The sequence below is a fragment of the Crotalus tigris genome, unplaced genomic scaffold (genome assembly GCF_016545835.1).
Source record: "Crotalus tigris isolate CLP2741 ecotype Arizona unplaced genomic scaffold, ASM1654583v1 scf7180000019969.279234, whole genome shotgun sequence".
Lineage (NCBI taxonomy): Eukaryota > Metazoa > Chordata > Lepidosauria > Squamata > Viperidae > Crotalus > Crotalus tigris.
The window spans coordinates 142,268-164,210 of NW_024097798.1; the positions used below are offsets into that span (position 1 = coordinate 142,268).

General features: G+C 36.0%; 1 long non-coding RNA gene across 3 annotated transcripts in view; it reads left to right on the forward strand.

The window, feature by feature from the left end:
• LOC120318012 overlaps positions 1–21,943 on the forward strand; it is a 121,673-nt gene that overhangs the window by 30,628 nt on the left and 69,102 nt on the right. For all 3 annotated transcript variants that reach the window (XR_005559387.1, XR_005559386.1, XR_005559385.1), the window contains exon 2: positions 16,510–16,626. This is a non-coding gene — a long non-coding RNA (uncharacterized LOC120318012). The remainder of the gene's footprint in view (positions 1–16,509; positions 16,627–21,943) is intronic.

Below are 21,943 nucleotides of genomic sequence, written 5' to 3' on the forward strand. Positions count from 1 at the left end.
AAATTGAGTGTAGCACTTTTACTGCATCGTCTTTTAAGATTTTGAATAGCTCAGCTGGAATACTGTCACCTCCACTAGCTTTGTTGTTGCTCAGATTTTCTAAGGCCCATTTCACTTCACATTCTAGGATGTCTGGTTCGAGGTCAGTGACCATCTCATTGTGGTTATCTGGGATGTTAAGCTCATTCTTGTATAGTTCTTCTGTGTAGTTTTGCCATCTCTTCTTAATCTCTTCTGCCTCTGTTAGGTCTCTGCCATTTTGGTCCTTTATCATGCCCATCTTTGCATGAAACGTTCCCTTCATATCTCCAATTTTCTTGAAGAGATCTCTGGTCCTCCCTATTCTGTTGTTTTCTTCTATTTCTTTGCACTGTTCATTTAAGAAGGCATTCTTATCTCTTCTAGCTACTCTCTGGAATTCTGCATTCAATTGGGTGTATCTTTCTCTTTCTCCTTTGCCTTTCGCTTCCCTTCTTTCCTCAGCTATTTGCAAAGCTTCCTCAGACAGCCATTTTGCTTTCTTGCATTTCTTTTTCTTTGGGATGGTTTTAGTTGCTACCTCTTGTACAATGTTGCGAACTTCCATCCATAGTTCTTCAGGCACTCTGTCTATCAGATCCAGTTCCTTAAATCTATTTGTCACCTCTACTGTATATTCATCAGGAATATGATTTAGTTTATACCTAAGTGGCCTAGTGCTTTTCCCTACTTTTTTCAATTTAAGCCTAAATTTTGCAACGAGAAGCTCATGATCTGAGCCACAGTCAGCTCCTGGTCTTGTTTTTACTGACTGTATAGAGCTTCTCCATCTTTGGCTGCAGAGCACATAGTCAATCTGATTTCTATATTGACCGTCTGGTGATGTCCATGTGTAGAGTCGTCTCTTGGGTTGTTGGAAAAGAGTGTTTGTTATGACCATCGTATTCTCTTGACAAAATTCTATTAGCCTGTGCCCTGCTTCATTTTGTACTCCAAGGCCAAACTTGCCTGTTATTCCGGTTATCTTTTGGCTTCCTACCTTAGCATTCCAATCCCCCATGATGATAAGGACATCATTTTTTGGTGTTAATTCTATAAGGTGCTGTAGGGCTTCATAGAACCGGTCAATTTCATCCTCTTCAGCACCAGTGGTTGGGGCATAGATTTGGACTACTGTGATATTGAATGGTTTGCCTTGGATTCGAATTGTGTATTTATCACAGCCTTAACCCCCAAAAGCTTGCAAAAGTCCCTGGATTCTCTACAGCTTGATGAATTTTAAGGATTAAGTTAAAAATTAAGAAATCCTTAATTTTATTCTCTTCCAGCATATTTCAAGATGGCAAATTGTACTTGAAACAACCAGCTTTGTAGAAATCCAGAACTTAAACCTTGGAGAATGTTATGTTATTACAAATATGACTAATATGATTTCTATCCAATGCCCAGATCTGAATCATGTTTTTAAAGGGTCAAAATAATTCTATTTCTTCCAGAGCAATTTATAATTGTTGCCCCATCACCTTCTTAAGAATATTCTCCCAAAACAGGAGTTTAAAAAGTAGACAATAATTATCTACCTAGGCCTATACCAGACCTAAATGGATCCAAGGTCAGCCCCTTTAGAGTCTCTAACACCTTTTTACAAGTCATCAGTTAGGGCCAAGATCCAGCTTCCTGCCTCTTCCGTGGGATCTTATATAGTATAAGCCAGATAGAATAGGTATCCAGTCCAGAAGTGACCATCTCATCAAAATCTGTTCATTTTTTCAACATTAACAGGTTCAAACTCCTCCTCAGTTATGTTTCAAAGCATTATCTGGGTTGTCTCTTCAGGATCTTCCCAGCTGATTTCCTATTCAAAATGAATCAAAGTAGCTTTTTCAAGTTAACATTTCATAGAGACCCTCTAAACAATTTTTCAGGCCATCATCTCCATGAAAAGGACTGCGAGACAGCATTTCACATATGCAATAAAGTTGAAGAAATAAGTATACTTTGCTGTCCTGACTACCACACTATAGGTCTCAGTTTTGACACATACTCATGTCTAGTCAAATTCTCTCTTTATCTTCTATCAACTTCACTCCAGGTATCCTTCTGACATGTCAACTGCTGGAAATTCTCCATAAATCAATAAAATTAATTGATCCTTATCAAATGAACAACCTGTGATTAGAATACAAAGAGGATATTCAGAGGCAATCCTACCAAGAGCCCCCCTGTTGAAGAAGTTGATAAGGCTCTCAATGGAACTGTCTTAAGATTGCTGGGAAATTCCCCAAGTGTCATCTGGAACACAAATGCATCCATAGAGCGTCTGAGATTGGATTGCTTGAATTGGCCCCACCTCCCTATGGAGGATTATGGTGCCAGTTAAGCTCAAAGTCACTAGAAAGTGATCTGTAACTCACGTGTCCCTTTAACATTATATCAGCTGCTCCAAATAATAAATATAGCAAATACGAATATACTGGAGATGATTCAGAGAAGAGAAATTGAGACAGTTAGTAGTTCGGTCAGTAAGTTTTATTTTAAAAAAGGATAAAAGAACTCCAGTAAAGCTGGAAAAGACTGAAATAAATTCTTAGATTCTATGAAACAGAATAATTGGTTTTCCTGGTACCTACTGCTGTACATGACAAAGTTGAGTCACGTCAGATTGAATTAGTAGCAATATAATCTCATAAAACAAAGAGAGAAAAGAGGGGAAAAGAAAATAATGAATGAATCACAAACAATTAGAGCAGAGATAAATCAGCCAATAGATATTGCCAAAGTTAAAGCCAAAGCCATTTTTAAGTGTCATTGAATCCTCCCTCCAAGATCATAAGTAGTAATGTGTTTAGCTTGGCTAATGAAAAGTTCTTCTGCATAGGATGTAAAGGAAATTATACATGTAATTCAGTAAGAGCAATTTACTACTGAGACCATCATTATACTGATGAAGTGCTTCATTTTTGCCTTTCTCCAAATCCAGGTTAAGAATTTGTCTAGAATGACCCTCTCAAACTCTGACATTGTCAAAATTTGGGCTGGTAGGACATAATACTGCAGGTCCAAGGTTATGCTTTTCTCTCATGAGAAGTAAACTAATCATGCAGGGTTAAGTGGGACAAAGAAGAATCTGAGCAAATTAATCTTAGCCAACTTTATTTGGCAGATTCTCTCATATAGGTCTTCATGAAGCAAGACTGAGTTCCAGTCAAAGAGCAAACATTACTTGTAAGAACTTCCAAGTTGCTTCCAGTGTTTTTTAAGAGCACAGACCTGACTTCCATAAAGAGAAGACTCAGCACATTGGCCCTGAAGAATTGCATTGCAGCATGGACAAAAGTGTTGTGGCCATGAGATAGGAGGAAAGTTCATAGAGTTGGGCAAGCCAGAAAATATTAGATAGTTAATGTGCAAACCTAGAAGTAAACGACCCTGAGTCCAAGGAGACTGTTGAGCTCATACTTTGGAAGAATTAACTGGTTTTTTTTTTAGAAATATGAAGTCCACATTTCTCATCTGACACAATAATCCCCTGCAGAGAAAAGAAAATACCGTAGTTTTATTTCCCTCAATTTGCCAGTAATTCTTTTAAAATAAATTAAAAACAGCCTCACTTCACTAAACAGCCTCACTTCACTAAAAAGCCAGGGCTTGGTTCTCAGCTGCCATCAATTTATTATATTATTTTCATAGGCCACCCGGGCACATAAACACCACAACAAAGATAGTCATAGGAGAGGAAGGAGAGGCAAATACCAAAACATGCATTAGGATAACGCAAATGGACAGAGCTTGGCATCAAGGTATCTCCAGATCTTTTACACAAACACCAAGACTGCAGAGCATCATACACACACCCAGTTTTGCATATTTATGGTGCACTCTTAGGTAGAACAGGGATCTGGAGGGTTCTTATGCAAATATCTTAAAATCAAGGCGAGAACATGCTACAGGCTAGTTTCAAAGAGTTGATACTAGTAGGTAGTTGAAAGTTAAGATTTATTCAGAATGGGTGGTTGTACAATTCAATCTTTAAAATTCAAGATACAACTGCAGTGAATTGACACATGCTTTATCCTTTCTAAGCTTCCAGTGTTTTATTCTCCACATCTGAATAGCTTTAGTGAAGTCCAATTAATATCTTTACAGTTTGAACTTTGAACTGTGGCAATTTAGCATTTTTGCCTCCTACAGCAGCTTTTCTGGTCAGTTCTAAAAATGGTTACATTCTTCTGACTGAGAAAATAATGACCAAAAGACTCCCACTGGCTGTTGCTGAAGCAGGGTGGCATTGTGTGAGTGTGTGTTTGCTACTGAATGTCTGATTTAGTTCCCTGAACCATCACATTAGGGAAAAAGAGTGGGAGACCGGATAAAAATCTGATGCTTCCCGTAATCATTAACAGCCCTGAGACGTTCAGTGGAATGTGTCTGGTTATTTTAGTATAAATGGAGCTGATGAACTAATGACTTACCCAAGCATTGCTAACAGAACATGATGCTAGATGGGAATGATGTGATGTCATCTCTTGGGAGACAGACAAAGAACTTCTAACCAAAGAACTTTCTTGCCAGTCAGAAGTAATTCTACAATTATAACAAAAGGATGTTCCAAAAATGAAACAAAAACAAACAATTGGTTTTTATGCAAACCAAAGGTTGTTCTCTTCACATATTTTAACTACTAGGGTTCAGTCTTGGAACACATGAAAATAGTTCATTAAGCAAGTATATTGCAGATTGAAGTTGGCTTAATAGTGATTCTCTTGTGCCACTAGAGGAGCATGGGAAAATGTAGCACAAAATTTTCCAAACTGCAGTTTGTTAATGATGGGCAAATTCTTCTTCTTGTTTCAGTTTGAAATTGACACAGTAATCCTGCTTAGTCTGTTTTCTGAAAGTTCTCCTCCAGTTAGTAATATTAGAGTATGTCTGCTAATACATCATATACATGAAAGTTTATGTTGTGCTATATATCCAAAGTCTCTAGTATTAGCCATAATTTAAAAAATCATCCCCTTTTTTGCAAAACAAACAAGGAATAAGTGCAGAAGAATAATCAGAGGTTTGGAAAGAAGAACTGGGAATTGGAACCAGATTAAGATATACTGGATAATTACTCTGCAACTTTCCTTCAATCATTGCTTGGTCAAGTCTTCTGTTTTTTAATCTTAGCTTTTGGGTCTCTTCCCTGTCTTCATTAAAAGTGCAAAGCTAGTATAAATCTCAAGGATTTATATGAGATTTTAATAATGGTGCAACTAATGTCTCTCACAAAAGTGCATCTATAATTTTTTGTACATATTTTACTCTCAGATATATTCCACTGAAAAGATCTCAGACACCAGAGGTGGAAAAGACCTGTGCTCAAATTTATTGTTAGGTCTTCTTCTTTACTTCTCTTTTACTGCTTCAGGTGTTGAGGGAGATACAAAGTTCTGGTTCTTGCTTTTCTGGCAGCCTCAACCATTGTTAATTGATGCTGTTGCAATGTGTCTTCGACGTTGTCTCGTCATCTTCTTCTGGGTCTGTCTCATATTCTTTGACCACAAGTTTATATGTCTAAAATATCATATAGTACTAGAGAAACTGAGTTTGCCTGGAAGGAGGGAAGCAACTATTTGGACTGGGGAACCTAAGAGGCATATCGGTAGAACTTCTTGCCATGAGAATGGCATTAGGTTGTGTGACAAGCATTTTTCTAGATTTAGTCTCTGTTGTCACTGGAAAACTGTGGCTTAGCTAGCTTGAATATGTCAGATGAGAGATGCATTGTGAGAGTGTAGGGAATGATCATACATAGATTCAGTGCTTTTTTCTAAAAAAAAAAAAAAAAAAAAAAAAGGTGCCAGAACTCACATACGTCATACAACCCGCCTTGCCTACCCTACAAGGTTCCATCCAAAAAAGATGCCAGAACTCCATTCTGGGCGTTCTATGAGAAAAAAAGCCCTGCATAGATTTATATCAGAAGTGGAAACCTTTGGAGAGTCAAAGGCTGCATTTGGTAGCTTTGGAATGAGCAAGGAACAATTGATATGTGATGACACAGACCAGGAAGGCGTCCATCATGCACAGAGACAAGGCTTAGCTTCCATTTTAAAACAATGTTTAGCCATTTTATCTTTATACTGCAATTTCAAGAGTTTCCTTTATAAAAACGGCAGAAATTCAATCATATGGGTTCTTGGGAGAGAGGAGGAGGAAGAGGTTGTTTCAGGGAATTCATGTAGCTCATGATTTATATACTAGTCAGCCATCAGCTTGACTGAAAGTGTTCAGGTGATATATTTTACAGAAAGTTATCTTTAAAATGTAACATGATGCTTTTACTCTACAACAATATAATCAAAGGTAAGTGCAAACATGTAGATAGTCCATTTCTTAGCATGGTAATATTCACTTTTTTGTTCATCAAGGTCATCCTATGGTACGAGCAGAAAAGATCATGTTTTAAAATGATAAAACATGTAGCCAAAAGTTCACTTTGGAAAAAAATTTCCCTGTGCAATTTTTCTGTTCCTTCTTAATAATCTTAGAAATGTATGATTAACTTTAATTTCAGTATGACATTTTTGCTGTTATGGACAAGTTCAGAATACCTTAATGGAGCAGAATTCTGTGAATCACCTAGGCAACAGCTTTAGGCTTTTATTATTTCTTCTTTTATGTATACAGCATTTGAGTTGTGTCACCTTTTCATAAACTATGTCACCTTTTCATAAATTATTAATTTGAGATCTGGTGGACAGTTAAAGAATGTGCTCATTTTTCCTTGCACATTAAAAGAAAACAATACCAAAACAGAACATAAGATTGTTCAATATCCTTTATTAGTTTAGTAACTGAGTTTGCATACAGTATCTCCATCAATGTCATCTTCATTACTCTGTACAAATCCAGAGATCTCGGATCATGTTCTTCTTGCCATATAAATCATTAGCAATTTCTAATTTGGAAACTGGGAAACCTGAACCCCATAGTAGTACCAGTGCTTCGTGGCCCACTACTTTCCTTCACTAATCCATATCACAAATCAAGCTTGTTCCATCCATTAAAGAATTTTTTAGAAAACATTTTAGAAAACACAACAGCTTTGTGGCCATGTTGACTGAGAATTCTTGGACTCTAGAATGTAGTAGTTTGTATAGAAAGTTGCACTCGCAAGAAGTATAAGAAATGTACTTCCCATAACTCAAAACTGCTTTAAAATCAATCTAACAAGCTGATGATTATGCCAAATTGTTGGAAGATTTAGGAAGGGGGGAAGAGTTCTGCTTATCAATGATTCATGGATTGCAAATCATACATGTTGGTATATTAGCTTCACAGTGATAAGGTTTAGTGTCATCACATCACATGTCTTCTGGATAGCAGACACTTGATTCAATACTGTTATACTGGGATGTCTGTATGCTCCCTAAGCATTCTTCAGACAAATATTTTTGTCTCACAAATTATTCATCCTAATAATCATTTTTTAGGTAATAGAAAATATTTTTTTAGGTTTGTCATTCTAATTCTGGGAATAGATCCTGCCTTTAGCTTGTTTAAACTTCGTTTTCTCATTCATTGAACTCACTAAACTCTTGTTCTAGTGCACATCTCACAAATACACTCAATTCTTAGGTGGCGGAGGGCAGGAGGGTCAATGTGTGGAATATAGCTGAAATGTATTGTTTTGTCTTGTTTGCTTGACAAGTGGACATAACCTTCATATATAAGATTTACATTTTTGCAAAGATTTAAATATTTGCAAAGAAACATGTGAATGACAGTTGCTGCATTAAGATTTTAATTAATGTTATGCTTGAAGGCCATTAATTGAACTGGTATTTCTGTTTTGCTTTATGCAAAACAAATCCTCATTAGAATTCTTCATTTTGCTGTTCTCCAGAGGCGATAGACTACAGCTTCAATATCCCCTTCCTCAAATTTCAGTCAGGATAAAAAAAATCACATTTTTAAACTGCATGCCTGACTTTTTAATTGTATTTTCCTTTTTGTTCTATTTTATATCTATATGTCTGTCTGTCTGTCTGTCTGTCTATCTTTTTATCTATCTATGTGATTGTAAGAGACAAAAATAACTTAATGGCACATAATCATTTTCCTTTTATACTTGATACTGAAATATTTTTTTTCATAATTCCTGCTAAAACAACTTCATTTCTCCATATTAATCATATAAGAGAAAATTGTAGGTCAAATAAGATAAACTCAATAGATTTGAAATTTCAGGTTTTGCTGCATGCCAACATGACTTATAGCAAGCATAGTTATTTAATATGGAAGGTTCAAACATGATTTCAGAAAATTTTCAGTCATGTAATGTATGACATTATGATGTTATGCTGAGCCAACAATGATGGAGGGGCTTACACAGGTGAGGATGAAGGCACTAGAAGAGAATAGATGGGGGCTCTCTTTTTTTCTTTCATTATGGATTTGTGGAGGTGGGGGATTTTGTTGTGGGAGAGGTAGGGCTGGGACAGGGTTATGAGAGAGGGAAAACCTCAGGTCTATTTCTAAAAGCAATTGATTCTTGCTTCTCTTTAAGAATCTTCCAGCCCCAATATTATTATTTTTTAAATGTGATAGAGAGATTTTATGTGGGGAGGAAATAATGAAAATTTAACAAGAAAAATGGATACAGCCAAGGACAGAATTTTCATAGTTCAACTACTAGGACAGTAATTCAGAATTATTGCTGATTATATGCAGAAATGTTATAAATCTTCACAGATGTAAAACATTACTTTCCAAGTCTGCAAGCTATTTCATTCTCACTCTTTAAAGGTAAATGATTGGAGCAAAGCTCTCCTGTAATCAGTTCTCAAATTTTAAAAATCTGGAGCAAACAGTTAACTCCAACATCACTTTTACAGTTTTTCAAAAGGTTGCGAGGGGAAGAACTACAAGAGAGAATTTGAGGGGAAAGGAGGGATTTACGGGACCAGAAAATACATCTTGCAACATAGGAGGTTATTGAAAATACATCTTGCCACCTAGGATCTCTGGGAGAGATGGGCAGTTAAGAAGTGTAATTAATAAATAAATAAATAAATAAATAAAAGATGTAGAGCTATTGATAGATATTATATGATAATAAGTTGGAAAAGCATTTTTAGGGATTTTAAACCAAAGGAAAAAGCACTGTGGAGATAGTAAAAATCCAACATGCAGAAAGATCATCTATCTTAATCATCTCTCCGCAGATGAAAATATATGTTTTCATACAGCGCCTTATCAAGTTTGTTATGCATAAAACAAACTAGCTGCTCAGGCAAATGCTGGGTCAGCAGGAGTCACTATTGGTTATTTCATGTTGTGTGCCCCATTTCCATTTTCCTAAGTTGGAAACCTGGTAGAACTGATGCTTATTTGTTCCATTTTTGGTCTGAGAAGCTGTCTCACCCAGAAATCTTCCAAAACTTCATAAATATTGTGGAAAATGTTTAGGTGAGTGAGCAGATAAAAAAACCAATCAGATTATGTGCCCCAGTAGACATAGGATATTCAGCACAGACTCTGACATACAGGCATTGGCACTGTTACATTGTGTTTCAGCAAGCACCAAGCAGGTGCAGCAATTAATCAGTGAAGAGAAGGTTATACATAGGAATGTATAAAATGTTTCAGACTCAGAACAAAGTTCAAATTTTGACAGCTTTGAGTGATAGTATTTTGAATTTTCTGGACAAAGAAAAGAATCTCTAGTTCTGACTTCCTAACATGTTACATGTTCTGACAAATGTTTTGTTCTGAAGCAAAAACAAAACACTGTGTTTTGAGTTTTGTTCTGGCATAACAGAGCCAATGTAGACCATTCCAGCAGGATGTTTTTGAGTGAGACTATTTTGTCCTGAATTCTGAAAGTGCCATTGACTGTATCATACAAGCTCCTAATTCTGGAGGATGGAACTATGTAAGCTATGATCAGTTCCCCAGTGCTGATTTATAGTCATCCAGTTATTACTGTGTTTACATAACAGGACAAGCTTTATATCACCTCAGCAGTTGCTGAAGAACACTAAAAGATGCTATATCAGTAATGAGAAAATGGATTACACACTATAAGCTAATATTTTTCTCTCAGGTGCTGTGTCCTAACACCTGTTCTGGAATAAGATTCCAAGGCCAAACCATCTGATTTCTAAATATGAGAAGAGAGCATGGATCATCTCATTCTTTAGTAACAAAATTCTTTGAAAGAACCCTGAATCCTTGTGATCATTTTCACTACTCTCCATTCTATTGGCAATTTGGTTTCTTCATTTGGAAATCTAGAGCCAAAAGCCTATGACTTGCACTCTAAAGAAATGAAGATAGTGATCTATTCAAATAATCTGACCATGAATTATTTTCTTACCTTCCAAAACAATCTCTCATATCCAGCCAATACCTCGTGTGAAGTTTAAGAAATCAAAAGGCATTTCCCAGTCTGTTATTTCCACAAGTGTTGGGTCCACAACTCCAACAAAACTATTAAATTGAGGAAAGCTGGCCTACTCGAAAGAGCTTGCCCTAAATTTGCTCTGAATGAATAATGCTGTCCTGCCTCAAACGTTCTAGAAAGCTTTTCTAGTGGGAAGATGTTAATTGTGAAACTTTATTTTATATTCATGGAAATGTGTCACTTATTTTATTGTCTTGTATGCTTGGATATAAAGTCCAGTCAACCACGTATACTGCTTGTTCATGCAATGCACTATTTGGATCAAAGCCCTGGCACTTTTCTTACCTTTGATACAGTGCCTAGCTACTGCAGGTTTTGTAGAAATAAACAACAACATTCTACACAGAGCACATGTCCTGCTATGAGTTATGGCCCGAATGGTTATGAACTCAAAGTAATAATCTGTTATAGAGAGGACAGAGGATGGCGGCACTGAGCAATAATAATCTTTCCAGATACCCGCGTTGCCTGTCAAAATTTCTTTTAGATTAAGAATGTTTTTGTAGGCATGTATAAACAAACTACTAAACTGGAAACAGACTTTAAAGCAGAGATTCTATGCTGGTGTTGCCTGTATCCCAGGCTCTAATAATAATAAGAGCAAGCTGTTTTGTCACTGTTAGAAACAAGGTTTCTAGCATAAGGTTATTGGCATTCACAGATCTCTCACTTTGTCTCATTGTTATGTGACTTCCAGTTTCGATCATGCATTTGCTTTGCCATTAATCTTGCATTATATAGAAAGAGAAAACTTTCTGTGCTGGTCTGGATTCTATTAAAAGGTGGAATTTCCCAGTACACCATACCTCTCTCCTTCATGGTTGGAACCAGCAGACTACAGAGCCAAAGCACGCTTTAAGCACACACAAAAAGTTGTTTCAGAATCCCAGACATTTAATCCCAAATGGTACAAAATGGCTTCCTTCCAGTCATGATGTATAGTTTTTCAAGGAACTCTGCTCAGTCAGCAAATTACGATACTTGATCTGAATGCAGAATGACCAGCAAGTAAGACATTGTTCAGCTTCATTCCTTGCTTATATTAATTCCCATGGCATGTAAATGTTCCTCAATACTTTCCAAATAATTAAGTTTCTCTGATGAGATTATAATAAATTTGTAATTTTGCAGATTTAAAGCAAAAAAGACTCCAGAGCTTATGGATTTTTCACCCCAAAATATTGACAGCAAGGGATACACAGAACACATTAAACAGAAATGTACAATTTAAGTGAAAAATCCAATATTCTAAAGAGAAGTTGCATTTGTTCACTACCTGCATATCCTTCTCATATGAACCACAATCTTTTAACCACGTGCTGCTTCCTTTTATTCAAAATTATAGAACCATGATCTTACTTTTATTCATTTTATTTATTTATTAAATTTGTTTGCTGCCCATCTGTGAGGCGATAAAAGTCATATCTGTGATAGTTGATAAATGTGTGTGTGTGTGTGAGAGAGAGAGACAGAGACAGAGACAGACAGAGAGAGACAGAGATTATAGATGATAGATAAAAGACAGATAGATAGATAGATAGATAGATAGATAGATAGATAGATAGATAGATAGACAGATCACAATAAAAATAAAGGTTATAGCTAAAATATGGGGAAGGAGGGAGGTGGGATCTGGTATTTGCCCATCAACCACTTCCAGTATGATACTCCCCCATTGGGGCCCCAAGGCTCTTGAGGAAGGTCATGAGGGTGAGAGCCAATCTCACCTCAGGGGGCAAGAGGTTCCAAAGAGCCAGAGCCACAGCAGAAAAGATTCTTCTCCTGGACCCCACCAGCCAGCCAGAATTCCCTGACCAACAGGGTCTGTAGCATGCCTCTTTTTCCGGCACCGGGGGGGGGCAGTCCCATTTGTAGCGAGATGGTTCCCCAAGTAGCTTTACACTTTACCATAACTATGATCTTATTTTGAGAAAATGTCAAAAATAGTCTAAAATAGCTAACTGGATTTTTTTAAAAAAAATGTAAATACATTGCTTTTAACATTTTAGCTGTACGTTATACATTATCTTAAATAAGCATTGGTTTAAGATAAAATAATCTACATATAACAAAACTTAGAATTTACTTAATAAAAATGAAAAGAGTTTCAAGGCAAACAAAAAGCCTCAGTCTTCACACAATTCATTTATTGAATCAATTTCCATGAAATCTTTCAAAAGCCAATGACTAGTTTGGGTATAGAATTGAAGGAGATGAGGCTAAATAAATCATAGATGAGTCATTTGCAATGGCTGCTAGCAAGAGTGGTCCTACACTAACTGCAAGCAGCTGTTGTCCCAGGCTAGCCATGTAATTGGCGTCCCCAAACTCCAAGAGTGCTTTTTTTTCTCTTGAAATTTGGTGTTCTACTGAACCTGGCAACCTAAGTAAATAGATGGGACAACATCTAGCTACTAGTCAAGATGATTATGTGGAATGTTTCCTGTCGAAGGCAATCTGCCACTGAACATCACTTACTGAAAAGCAGAAGAGAGAAATATCCACATTGGGTCCTGGAATTATTTTGCCCGAGACTAAGCAGCAGTGGGGCACCTCTGCCACATACCAAAGTGTGTGTCCATCAAAGCCATTCCTGTGTGCCATTATTCTAGCACATGAGGCAGAAATCTCTTCATCTATTCCTGGCAATAAAAATATGCTTACAAAATTACTAAGAATTTTCTGTCCTTTCAATAACCTAAATTTGTTACCTAGTGGAAGGACTGGTTTTCCACCTTTCTTTGTGCAATTTCTCCAGGAAACAAGGAATTGGATTATGTGGGTTTTGGTCAAACTCTAAAATATTTTCCTCATGCATAGCAGCCACTTTGATACTTATTTAGAACAATTATTCCTACTTTTGTGTATAGAAATATAATTTAAAAAATGTACACAAGTAGATTATGATAAGTATCTCTGTATTTTGTGCGATGAAAAGAATCAAATGAGAAAATATAAAATTGAACTTGTATAATTTCTACCTTATAAAAAATCTTGTACCTTGGTACTATGTGTCCATGTTTCAGTTTGACAAACAATGCACATAATAGCTAGCATTTTTATTCAATTATTCACTCAGACCCATAAACCATATAACGGAAGAGCAGTAACATTTGATAGTTCCAGTGTCATGTTAAATTGTAAAACTACTTTGAATTCATAACAAACTACAGATAATGCCAATCTACTTATGCTTAAATGTATTTGAAGAGGCAGTTTTGTGTAAGGACAAAACAAAGTTCAAAATATATATGTAGCACAAAATTCAATGTCATGAAAACATATATATATATATATATTCTGAGGTATATATATATATTGCTAAATATGCTTCTGGTTCTTAAAACAGTGGACAATGGTCAATAACATTCAGAAGTCAAAGACACAAAGAACTGATTTTTCCCAAAGCAGGGAGTGTACTTTCAGTCCTGCCTATCTTTTTCCTTGGCTATCAGAATTATGCAAAATAATAGCATGCAAATCACTTGATTAGCCTATTTTTCATTGGTTACCATCATCCTGTCCTTTAGTCAACCTACTTCTGTCCCAACCTGCTCTTCTCTGTACAATTTGGCGCTCCTGATAGATACCGGATGTGATTCCAATGCTTGTCAGTTGCAGATACAGAAAACCTGAGTGACTGCCACAACTGTGGCATGCTTCATTCTAAAGTAATCACCTCAGTTGAACTTTGTCCATTGAAATATGGGGGTGGAGCACCTCTTCCATCTAAATAGTAATCAATGCCAAACTTACAAATACTTCACAGCTTTTGCTCAGGTTCTTTCCAGAGTAAATATGCATGCATATTTGCTCCTTGCACTCTTATTATTTAAATCAATGAACGCTGAGATAAAAAGATTCTTAGCAATGCACCTTTTTAGCTTGTAGTGTAGGCTATTTTGTGGCAGATGTGTCTAACTAGGGATAGCTATGTCTTTTATCAGTTTCCTTCTACTAACTGTCAGATAAATAGAATTTCTGTGACTTGCACTTTCTTTCCATTCTCTCCTGTGAATAGAGATGGGAAAACTGGAAATGGATAAAGGGAATGAGAACTGCCTTTAAATAAAAATATGAATGCATGCTGAACAATCTTCCAGAATCTTATTTAAGAAGGGAGAGGGGTTTTTTTTCCTTCTTCTTCTTCTTCTTAGTGTCATTCTCTCTTTTCTCATCTTGTCCCTAAATGGCCCACGCTGAAAAAACTCCAGCTAGCAGTTGCTCAACTGGAATGAGGACAAGTTGTTTTCAGTGGCCCCCTTCCAAATGCTTGTGCTGTAAGTTCTGTCATGACTAGCCTCTGGAGACATATCTGAACTAAATTTCAGATCCTTCCCTCAGCATGCCACTTACTTTTCTCTTTCAGTCCTCTCAAGAATATTACAAATCCAGCAGGAGCCAGAAACTGATAACAGTAACCTAAAGGCAGATGCATCCTATTTCTCTTGCACATCTAGAAATGTCCAATCCATCTCAGATGTTGCAGTGGCCAAGGAATCAAATCCCCTTTCAAGTTTAAGGAATGGTAATGAATGAGATAGGACAGAGCACTGATGATGAGCCACAGATAAACCCTGTGTGGAAGGAGTCATCACCTAGGAAAAGGCAATAGAGACAAGGGGCGGATTGCTTGGAGGGAAGAGTTGGATTCTCAAATGAGCTTACAGCCAGATAGGAAAATGAAAAGTGCACAAGCTACATTAAGTTGCAGGTTGGAAACTTTCCAGTCCTGTGCACAATCGTCTTTCTATGGGCTAAAAGGATATGATCAAACAGATGTGCTAAACGTAAGCAACCAATTCTTATGTTTGTTAGAGTGGTTCTTCTTCAGCATGTTATCTTGAGCTTTACGAGCAAAGGTGGAATATACATGCAATGCAAAGAAAAAGCTTCAGCATGCCATTTTGGAACAATATTCACAAGCAGCTGTCAAGGGATGGATGAGATACATTTTAAAGTTGAAAGAGACAGTTACTATTAATTACACCTCCTACAGCTTTGCCATCAGCTGCTGAAAATGTTTCTTAGCTAACCTGAGATTTTGATTCAGTCTCCTAATGAGGGTTTTTTTATTACTCTTTTGCACTATTTATCAAAAACAAATGTATTGCAACAATTTGCCATTTTTTAGTTTTAAACATTACTCAAAAAAATTTGTACCCCTTTCTGTTTTGCAACATTCAGTGACATCTATTTCTTTATAGATCCACTTTAAGCAACTTCTTTATATTTTTAAATCTTTGCTCCTTCTTCCTTTTAATTTGTGTTGTCAGTTATCATCTTTCCTTTGCCAATACTTTCTTCTTTGCTATACTTCATTAATTTTTTAAATCTTTTTTTCTCCATTTTTCTGATATCTGCGGCTTCTTCTTCTTTCTTTAAAGCACATTTTAAAATATGCTCTGATATCTGCTTTCTTCTCTCTGTGTATCTCTTTCCGTATGGTCTTGCATTTTTAGTCTGCCGGTGCTTATATATATTTCCTTGTGGTCACTTTTTTTTTCTTTTCTGAACTTTTATTATTTATATTCCTTTGGTTGGTTTTATTTTTGTTTAAAACCCAGAGTTGCTTGGCAAGTGAACAACAATATAAATGGAATATAATGAAAAAACTTTTGGTGAAAATGTATTCTTTACTTAATCAGTCTACAACATCCAGTTATGTTGCTCAAAATTATTATAATAATTTCTTGGAACATGTGTCCATCTCTCTCCTCTTTTCCTTTCATTTTGCATGTTCCTTCTCCTTATTCAACAAAGTTATAATTTTTTAGTTTGGAATGGTAAACAAAAGTATATTTCATTTCTGCGCTGTAATTTGTAACTACAACATTTTATTTTTCTGAGGGCCAACATGTATGGTTGTGAACATGTAAGTGACAGCTACAATCTACCCACAAATTGCATCCATGCAATCAGGATCACATCTGTTTGGCCCTTAGGGATAATACAAGGAGTGGCAGCCACAAAGGCAGGCAGGAGTTCCGGAGTAATTAGGGTTGCTTTTAATTCACATTTTTCTTATAATTCCATCTTTCCCACCATTTATGCTGTTCTTTTGAACTTGACAGATGGTGCCAATCTCCACAGCCAGTAGCTTCCTATCTGACAGATGGAATAAGCTTCCTTGTGGTGAGCCAAATATGTTTGGATAGACCATTGCAGATAACAAGCTGAATTTTGGCAAGGTAATGAGAACTGACTGGACTTTTTGATGATGTTGCTGAAGGTTAAAAACTTACTAATTCTTAAATGTAATATAAACAGAAGGCAAATGAACTTCCAAGAAACACTGGGCAGAACATTTGATTACCCCAAATGTTGCCACCCACAGAACTCTTTGGATGACTAGACTTTTTATATTAAAAACTGGGGACAAAACTACCAAGACCTGATATAATCAATGGCCTCTAAGTGTGGTCCATAAAGTCCCAAATTCAAATGTTACCACACCCCCTAGACTTATGAGTCATAATTTTATTAGTTTCAGACTCTGATTTCAGGATAATTGCTCCTATATAGGATTATATATTACTGACATAAAAAAATGAAAGGAACATCTAGGATTTCTTGCATTGAATTATGGATTAAAATAATAATGATTTAGCTCCAAAATATTCTAGCATGAGCAAAACATATTTTAGTTTGTGCAAAAGGAATCACTCTTGCTTTCCACCAAGAATACAGTCTATGTCAGGGGTAGGCAACCCAAAACACTCAAAGAGCCACTTGGACCGGTTTCCCACCAAAAACAAAACACCAGGAGCCGCAAAACCCTTTTGATATCTAAAATGAAGAAAACACTGCATATATCCTTTTTTACCTTTATTATAGGTGTGTGTGTGTGTTTGTGTGTGTGTGTGTGTGTGTGTGTGTGTGTGTGTATGTATATATATATATACACACATTAAAAATAAAAGTAAAAATATGACTCTTGGGAATATCCATACTATTAAAACCATTATAACCAAGAGAATGCTTTAAGAGAATAAAATTACATACACACACAGGTAAAAAAAGGATATATGCAGTGTTATCTTCATTTTAGATGTCAAAAGGGTCTCTCTCTCTCTGTCTCTCTCTCCCTTCCTCTCTGCCCTTGGTCTGCCACTCCTCTTCCCCCACTCTCTCTCTCTCTCTCTCTCTCTCTCTCTCTCTCTCTCTTTCTCCCCCCCCCCTCCTCCTATCTGCTGCTCACCTGGCAAGCTTCAAGCTATTATCCAACAAGCTCAGGGGGAGGCAACCTCGTCTCTTTTATGACTCATGGACTTCAACTCCCAGAATTCCTGAGTCAGCCTAGCTGGGCTAGCTAGCTCTATCCTGCCCTTCCTACTTCCTGCTTCCTGCAGAGACGCAGCAAAGGGAGGAGCTCCGCCCAGTAAGCTTTTCAGCTCCTCGGAGAACACTGTGAGTTTCTCCTCCCAGTAAGCTTTTCAGCTCCTCGGAGAACACTGTGAGTGCACTCTCTTTTACACACACACACACACAGAGACACACACACACACACACACACACACACACACAAGAGAGAGAGAGAGAGGCAGGGAAGCGCAATTGCCTCTCTCTGTCTCTGTCTCTCTCTGCAAAGGCAGAGGAGGCTGGGAGCCACAGGGGAAGGCTCAAAGAGCCGCATGCGGCTCCGGAGCCGCAGGTTGCCAACCTGTGGTCTATGTCCCAAAAAAGTACAGAAGTTCCTTTTAGCCATGAGAAGAAGAAAAAATCCATAGAGAATCTTAAGTGTGCAGAGACAGATGTGCAAATTCAATCTGATTAGGTGCAGAGGTAGTATTGAATTACATCAGAAGTTTCCTCACCATTTTCTGGGAAGAAGAAAGAGATAAAGGATTGTTGGATTCCAATCATTCCAGTCATTTTGAAAATATCATTTCCACTTATTCAGGGCCAGCCATGGGCTAAGGCTAAGTACCGTAGGTATTAACCTAGTTATGCCATGACTTGGGAGGTGAGGGATGATAAAAATGAAAAGATTTTCTAGTAAGGCTTATATGCATGGGGTTCTGATTCAAATGAACAAGGTTTATAGGCAAAAACAGATGCAAAAGCGCAAGGAATTAGAAGATGAGATTAAAATGAAAGAAAAAGTATTAATTTTGAATCCTTTGGATAAGAACGTAAAGGCTTCTATAAATTTGCTTAAAACACAGTTTAATATGTTAATGGCTGATCAGGCTGCAACTAATTTACTTTATATGAAACATAATACATTTTACAATGCAAATAAGCCAGGGAGGTGGTTGGCTTATCAATTAAGGAAGAAACAGAAGTTGAGAATTATAGATAAAATAAATTATAATGGAAAAGTGATTTTTCAGAAAGAATTGATTAAAAAATCCTTTTTAGATTTTTATACAAAATTATATATGGGTAAGAAGGTACAGAGTTGAGATATAGATAAATATTTACAAGATGCTCATTTTCCTAAGTTATCAGATGATCAAAGAGATGAGATTAATGGATGTATTACTTCACAGGAAATTATTATGGCAATTAAACAATTAAAAGCTGGTAAAGCACCTGGTACTGATGGATTGACATCAATCTATTACAAGACTTTAAGTGATGAGATGATAGAGCCCTTAAAGGAACTTTTTAATAATATATTATTGGGTTTAGAGACTCCCCCGTCTTGGGGAAGGGCTTTTATATCTTTGATTCCAAAAGAGGATCAAGATCCTACTTTACCAAAAAATTATAGACCTATGTCTCTTTTGAATGTAAATTATAAAATTTTTTCAAAAATGTTAGCCAATAGACTTATGATTGTATTGAACCAAGTGATACATACTGATCAAACAGGTTTTATAACCAGGAGATATATGAAGAATAATGTTAGACAAATTATTAACTTAATAGAATATTTGGATAAAAATAATCAGATTCCTGCAGGATTGATTTTCTTAGATGCTGAGAAAGCCTTTGATCAGGTAAATTGGCAATTTATGATAAGGTTGGTTGAAGAGATGAATTTTGGAGATAAAATTTTGCAAGCCCTTCGAGGTATTTACCAAAGACAATCGGCACAACTTATAATTAACGGAGGTTTATCTGAGGTTTTTCAAATTGAAAAGGGTACAAGACAGGGTTGTCCACTGTCTCCTTTGTTGTTTGTCTTAACATTGGAAATTTTGTTGATAAAAATTCGTGAATCATCTAAAATAAAGGGAATAATGATTGATAAGAATGATTATAAATTAAGAGCTTTTGCAGATGATTTGGTTGTTACTTTGTCTCAACCAACTTATTCTGTATTGGAGTTGTTACAGTTGATAAATCAATTTGGATATGTTTCCGGTTTTAAAGTTAATAATAATAAAACTAAAATGTTACTTAAAAATATGACTAATTTGGATAAGGAGACGTTGGTTAAACTGACGGGCTTCAAAGTTGTAAAAAAGGTTAAATATCTGGAGGTTTATATAAGTGCTTCTAATGTAAAATTGTATAAAAATAATTATGAAATGTTATGGTCTAAAATACAGAAAGATTTGAATGATTGGAAAAAAATGCAATTATCTTTGTTAGGGAGAATTACTGCAGTCAAAATGGATGTTTTGCCAAAGTTTCTTTTTTTGTTTCAAATGATACCTATTCTAAAGAAAGAGGCAAATTTAGAAGAATGGCAGAAGGGTATCAATAAATTCATTTGGGCGGGGAAAAAACCAAGAGTAAAGCTTAAAATTATACAAGATGTTCGAGAGAGAGGTGGACTCAAGGTGCCGAATTTGAAATTGTATTATGATGCGGTGGTTTTAACATTGATTAGTGATTGGATTAATTTAACAAATTTAAATATACTTTTTTGGGAGGGATGGGATTTATTATACGGATGGCATGCCTATTTAATTTATAATAAAAAGGTGGATAGGGTTTTTAAGTCCCATATCCTGAGAATTTCTTTATTGCGAGTTTGGAAGAAATATTATAGATCAGATTCTAGAATACCGTTGTGGGGAATTCCAGGGCATGCAATAGAAGGGATAAGGAAAGGAGTGAAAATGGAGAGCATTTCTTATAAACAATTGCTTAATTGGGATGGGAATAAAATGGCAATTAAAATCTATGGATGAATTAGCGCAAGAAAATATTAATTATTCTTGGTTTCAGTATAGGCAATTGTTAGAAAGGTGGAGAATAGATCAAAAAGTGGGTTTTATTAGGGAGGATGTGAATTTGATGAAACAAATTAAAGATCAAAGTTGAACTCATATAAAAAGAGTTTATAGTGTCTTAGTGGAATTGGATTCAGAAACAATTAGTTAAAGATTGTATGGTTAAATGGGCTCAAAATTTTGATGAGCCGATTTTATTAGACACATGGGAGATGATTTGGGTGAGGAATGTTAAATTTACTCAAGCTCAAAATTTATGAGAAAATTTTTACAAAATGTTTTATAGATGGCACCTTGATCCACAAAAGATTTCTCGTATGTGCAGCCCAAATGTTGGAGATGTGGTTGTTTGGATGCAACGTATTATCATATTTGGTGGTCATGCAGAAATATAAAGGCTTTCTGGATCAAGATTTGGTGGAATATTCAGAAGATTTTTAATAGAAGGATAAAATTTACACCACAATTGTTTCTGTTAGGTATTATTGATGATTGTGATGGTAAAGAGATTATTTTAATGTTGAATTTAGTTACAGCAGCAAGGTTGCTGATTGGGCAATACTGGAAGAAGGATCTCTTGCCTACTTTAGAAGAATGGTTTCTTAAAGTTTCTTATTTATCCGAAATGGCAAAAATTTCGGCATATTTGAAAGACCAATCGCAAGAGATATATATTTTGGTGTGGAAAAGATGGGTGAATTTTATACAGAATAAATATGATATTAGAAAGTATTACTTAGCTTTCGAATAATGTATATCTAAGGGTAAGCTTTTGAATAATTTATGTTTAAGGATGGTAATTTTTGTTTTTATGTATTGGAGTTAAAGTGTTTAAAATTTTGCTTTTTGGATGTATGTATAATTGTTTGATGTTTATTTAAGTTGTATGTTTTTTGTTGTTTTTAACCCTGTATTCAGCTCTGGGAAGTAGGGGGGAGGGGTGGGGGGTTGGGAGGGGGGGAGTATTTTATTGTAAAATTTTATAAACTTTCAATAAAAAAAATGAAAAGATTTCTAAAAAACATAATAAAAAGTGTGAAAAGTAGTAACTCTACACTCTGTGAACCAACGTGCCTGCTCAAGGATTAAATATAATTAAGAAGCAGGAAGGTAGGGTGGGGTTTTTTTAGAACTCCTATCAAAAGCAAAATATATTCATAAGAGAGAGAACAATATTATGACTTTGCGTAGGACACCAAAATGTCTGCAGCCAGTCTTGCATTTATGACGCAGAACATGATGTTCTGCAATGTTCAGCTTATGCAGAATGCCACCACTTGCTTACTGAACAACATGCACAATCAAAGTTTTATCACATGATGTTCACCATTCTATACACTAGCTGACTAGGTAAGCTATTGCTGCTGACTTACAA